The sequence below is a fragment of the Camellia sinensis genome, chromosome 10, assembly GCF_055761805.1.
Source record: "Camellia sinensis isolate YWXY chromosome 10, ASM5576180v1, whole genome shotgun sequence".
NCBI lineage: Eukaryota > Viridiplantae > Streptophyta > Magnoliopsida > Ericales > Theaceae > Camellia > Camellia sinensis.
Window position 1 is genome coordinate 21819047 of NC_138970.1, and position 6000 is coordinate 21825046.

Genomic DNA, 6000 nt, shown 5'->3' on the forward strand with positions numbered 1-6000 from the left:
GCACAACGCATTGAAACATGGCATACACAATGCAGGATGGACTTACACTAACATGAATGGACCTCAGCCACACTCACATCAGTAGCCATTAGGTGAAAATGAGACTCTCGAAATGCGTGCACGCATGCACGCAAACCGAGGACTGAACCTAAAGCATAACATGTAACTCTAACAAGACATGGCAAGGGATGCAAGATAGCATGAAAACTCACAAATTTCAGCACTGAAATATGATGCTAAACAGCCCCAAAACATGGAAAAATGGCACCCGATGCATGAGATGAAACCCGAAACTCGAAACTAGGCACATGGAATGACTTATAGCTATACAAAGCATGCATTATTTGATCATGAAGCATGAAGACAGAGCCAAGGCAGTCCCAAAACATGGACACTTTCAGTTCAAAGCATGGCCAAAAGATGCTAGCATGGTGGACAAAATAGCATGCAATCTTGACTAGCAATCATGGTTTACATGGCAAGTATATGAAGAAAATGTAATCTCACCAAACCAGCAAAAATCAGTGAATAAATCATGTGAAAATAGGTCCAAATAACCACTGATATGCAACCATGGTATGCAAAAATAATGAGTTACTTTGGAGGGCCATGCAAGGAGTTATTAAGCACATGCAAGGTAGACATTTAGCATGGCATAAAAAACTATGAAAATCAAATATGGTAGTCCTAAAACTCATCAAATTGACCCTATAAAGTGACTTTGAAGCATGCAAGGTAGGGTCTCTTTGGAAGGCCAAAAAGGCCACCAAACAAGAGAAGGAGAGAGGGGGTCACCCCCCTCTAATCTTGGCTCTCAAAAACACACCTAAGCCACTGAAAATCCACTGGATTTCAGTGGCTAAGAGGCCAAACCATGGCCAATGCAAGTGCTCACAAATATGGCTCAAAGCAAGAAGAAATAAGGCATGTAAGGAAGGAGATGGCTCCAAACAGAAAAGTGGCCTAATCAAAATCAAAGAGGAGGTCAAAACCTGACTTTTTTCAGTTTATAGAAAACCTCGAAAATATTCACAAGTAGGGCTAAAATAGCATGCAAAAATGGCCCTAAAAAGAGAAATAGGAGACAAGAGGTAGCAGCTAACCTCAAACAGAGGAGAGCCCTTCAACAAAGTTGAAGAGGGGCTCAAAAAAATATATTTCACAGTTTATGACCAAGTCCAAAACAGCTCACAAAGAAGCCTAAAATATCATGCAAAAATAGGCCTAAAAGAGAGTTTAAACACAAAGGGGGAGGAGGAGACCTCAAACAGCAAGAGGTCCTTGATCAAACATGAAAAGGAGCTCAAAATATGACTATTTATAGTTCAGGTCGGAGCCCAAAAATGTAAGCAACAAAGGCTAAGATTGCATGCAAAATAGAGCCAAAAGAGAGAGAAATGAGGCTCACCCTTGTAGTCCAAACTTTCAGCAGCTTTTGGTCCGAGAAATGGTGTTCCTAAGCTCTGAAAAACAGCCTCAAGTTGCTGGAATGGAGTATGGAGGTTGTAGGCTATGAATGGTAGTGTAAAGGGGGCAAGAACCTTAGGGTTTGAAGGGTTTGGAAGAGAGAGATAGGGAGAGAGCTGAGAATTTTAGAGAGAGGAAAAATCTCCTTTCAAGTTGTATCTCTCTTCTCCTTCCTTGTGTTATGTTTTGAGAGAGCTTGATTGATATAGATATATCAATTTGCAGCTCCTTAGAACTCCCACGTCCAGGCATGGGCTGGGGTATGGCTTAGAATGACAGCTGCCAGCTGTCTACAGAAATATCTGTTGAAAACCACACTTGGCCGGCCGGCCATAAAAGTGGTCGACCCGCAGTCAAATTGGCCAGCCGGCCATCACATTTGGCCGATTGAAAATCAAGGTGGCCGGTGGGCGAGAGACTTGGTCGACAGGCTACCCCCTTCCCTCAGGAACACATCCACAAGCTCTTGGTGCAACCAAGCACAAAACAGAGAAGTTAAAAGATTCTAAGGCAAGGCGCGCAACCAAGACTTTTCGAAACTCAAAACAAACACAAGCATGGATAATCATCGCGTGTTCAAATGATGACGTCCAAGCCTTGAGGACGGTCAAAAATGGGGTGTCTACAATTGCCCCTCTTTGACAGAACTCGAAAGTCATAACAATGACGGGAGAGAATGTCAAAGCCCAGAGACGACCCATTTTTGACAAGGCCGAAGACTTAGACAAACATGCAAGACAAGCAAAGATATGCGCCCGAAGGCAGGGGCAAAATGCAACTGACAATGCAAGGAGCCGAACATAACTTATGATCATGCAAAGAAAACTGTAACGAAGCATAACATGCGACAGTTTTAAGCTAGCATACACCAAACTACACTATAATGCAGAAAGGATGTAAGAGAATTATGCAATTCTCGATACGTCTCACTCGGAGAATACAATACCTGTGCGGTTCGTCTGGTTGCACCAGCCTTAAATGAACCGTACATACGATATCGTGTCTGAAAGAGAAAGAAAACTTAACAGGTACAGATATCGTTAGCAATATGCATAACATGCAATCGAAAGTGCGTGACAATGCAAGTTGAGTGGGACGCATAACAATGCTGTGAAGGCACAAACACATGTAAGTAAAGAACATGTGACAACGTGCACAATGTGTATGAAGAGATTTGAACACATGTAAGCAAAGCATGCGGTCTACGCAAGCAATATGTATAGAAACTTGAAATTGAACACATGTAAGTAAAGCATGCGGTCTACGCAAGCAATGTGTATAGCAAGGAACTTGGAATTGAACACATGTAAGTAAAGCATGCGGTCTACGCAAGTAATGTGTAGAGAAAGGAACTTGAAATTGAACACATGTAAGTAAAGCATGCGGTCTACGCAAGCAATGTGTATAAAAAGGAACTTGAACACATGTAAATAAAGCATAACGCAACAACGCATGCAATGTGTATAAAAGGAACTTGAACACGTGCAAGTAAAGCATAACGCGACAACGCATGCAATGTGTATAGAAACTTGAAATTGAACACATGTAAGTAAAGCATGCGGTCTACGCAAGCAATGTGTATAGCAAGGAACTTGAAATTGAACACATGTAAGTAAAGCATGCGGTCTACGCAAGCAATGTGTATAGCAAGGAACTTGAAATTGAACACATGTAAGTAAAGCATGCGGTCTACGCAAGCAATGTGTAGAGAAAGGAACTTGAAATTGAACACATGTAAGTAAAGCATGCGGTCTACGCAAGCAATGTGTATAAAAAGGAACTTGAACACATGTAAGTAAAGCATAACGCAACAATGCATGCAATGCGTATAAAAGGAACTTGAACACATGTATGTAAAGCATAACGCGACAACGCATCAATGTGTACAGAAACTTGAAATATGGTAAGGACCAGTTATTCATGATGTTGAAATGCCAAGCATTGTAACATGGTATAATTGAAGCGATTTGTGAATTCACAAGATACGTAAAGGATACGGGAAGGGACGTTCCTTGCGCGTACCGAGCATCGCTCATAGAAGACACGGCTTGAGGTCAACTCGAAGGCCTACTAATGTTCCGAAAGTGTACTTCCTTGCACTGTCTCGAGTAATGAAGGCGCCAAACCACATAGTTGACCCGAACAAGGGCGCGGGAGGTGCATTGACCACAAGGGGAGATTACCAGTATCAATTCCGATACTTGGCTGCCCCGCTCTTCTTTTTTGCTTTACTTTCCTTTTTACTAGTAGTTTAAACACATTGCACTGCCTTAGGCAGGTTTTACCTTTTCAAAAAAATGTGTATTTTGCAAAACACATGAGGGAAATGAAACAACCATTCTATTCAAAATGATGTTACATTTGTGCTTCCTATGCATCGCATCGCATGGTATCACATAACAATGTGAATGAAATTGATCTTGGTTTGAAAATTGAGCATTCGCATCGTAATAATCAGGTAGTGAACTGACTTACAACTCGATAAGCAAAGCAAGAAAACTCAATAAGCTAGCCAAGTGCGAGTACAACTCGACAAGCAACAAAGACTTGAAAAGAGTGAAATACAACTCGATAAGCAAATTTACAACAACTCGATAAGCAAATGGGCGTGACGCCGCAAAATCCATCATCGGAGGGCCTTGGAAGTGGTGGCATTCTCCAAATTCTCAGCATGTTTCAACATATAAACAGCTCAGGGAGCAAAGAGGAAGACCACCGGCCACGGGAGAAAGCCACCGGCCTCAAGAAACGGCCATCGGCCAGAATCTTTGATCTATCGGCCAAAAGTGGTGGTCGGTCGGCACTATATTTGGCCGGCCGGCCATGAATGAAAGAATCACCAGAATGTTGACATTTGTCCTTCACTCAACCTTATCTTCTACAAAAAGGCCTCAGCTTCGTGGTTCTTCCCAATTCAACACTGATTTGCCCCAAATGGAAGCGCTTCTTGCCCAAAATCTCACAACTTTGATTAACAACTTGGATGGCTCGGAAAAGCTGAATTTCCGGGGTTTCGGCATAAATGCACTATTCACTCTGGGTCGTACCCCGTTACACCTCCCGTTTCTCCATGCGGCGGCAAGGTTTTGGAATCCGGTGACACATGTCTTTAGCTTTAGCGGGCAAAAAGTGTGTCCTACCTTTGAAGATTTCTGAGTTTTACTGGAATCTGAGCGTGACGAGGAGATCCTGCCCCATCTTAATTTTGGCCATGTCCAAACCTTAGGGCGAATGTGTGGGATCACTATGCGTGATGCTCGGTCTCTGATTTATGACGGAATGTTGGACATTCCCAGTTTGATCTATCGGTTTTCCGATGCCGGCGATCGCAACAACTATCATTGGCAAGGCTTCCGGCGACACGCCCTCTGTTTGTGCATGCTATCTCATTTTCTGTTTGCCCCGGGCTCTAGCAGATCTAGCATCCGTCTGATTGAAGTTGCTCAAGGCTTGAAAGAAGGAAAGAGCTACATTGCCATGACATTGGCCGAGACGCTGATGGGCTTGGATGCTTTTTATCGCCAAGAGACGACCAGATTCGCGGGGAGTCCACTACTGCTGCAGGTAATGTTTCCCACCCTTTCTCACATATACATTGCTCACATCACTCGGCCCTCAGGCTCGGTTTTTCTCACAAAACCCTTTTCTTACTTTTTCTCTCATCGTACATCTCTCTATTCTTTTCATCCCTCCCCAGGTATGGTTGATGGATAAATTGCGGGTTGTGGACTCTTGCCCAACCTACTCAGCTCGCAGCTACTTCTTCCGACAACGACTAGTCGATGCCCTTGATGAGGGATGGTGGTTTGACTGGATGTGCAATTTGTCTGCAGATCGCATTGCTTGGCGCTGTCCTTGGCTCAATCTCCCGGCAATGGGCTATAGCATGTCCCGGCAGACCGAGATCTAGTTGATTGGTCTGAATCACTGTGTGTTCTACTTTCCGTTCCGGTTCCGGTGCCAGTTTGGTCATGATCAGACTTGCCCGCCAGAGGGGATAGAGTATCCTGCTGTATTCCCGGTTCGAGGTGCACAACTTGCCCGGTATGCCACAACATGGAGGATTAGAGAGCTTCTGGCCCCTGCTCCCACTTTCAGTTGCACCTTATTTGATGAGTGCTTGGATTGGCTCAATGAAGAGGCACAGGAAGGGCCCACTTTGGCACCAGGGGCTTCGACCAGCTCTAGGAGGGGGCGCAAGAACACCTGACTTAACTATGCCCCGGATTTATTGCTTTATTAGTACTTTCAAGTTTTCCTTACGAATGTAATAATAAAAAGCAACTTCAATTTGTATGCAAGAGCAGGAGAACTCTGTATTGAAATCAATGAAATTGAAGGTTGTGGGTACTGAAAATTCTCCGCTTTGGTCCAAAAATGGTCTAAGTTGTAAAAAGATTAATTTTGAACAAAGTCAACTTTTATTAAAACTTTTCAAAATCATTTTCGATATGGATTAGAACTGGACATGTACGAAATCTGTCACTGAGGTGCACAACCCCGAATCCCAGCAACTGGAAAGTTGCCCTTAGT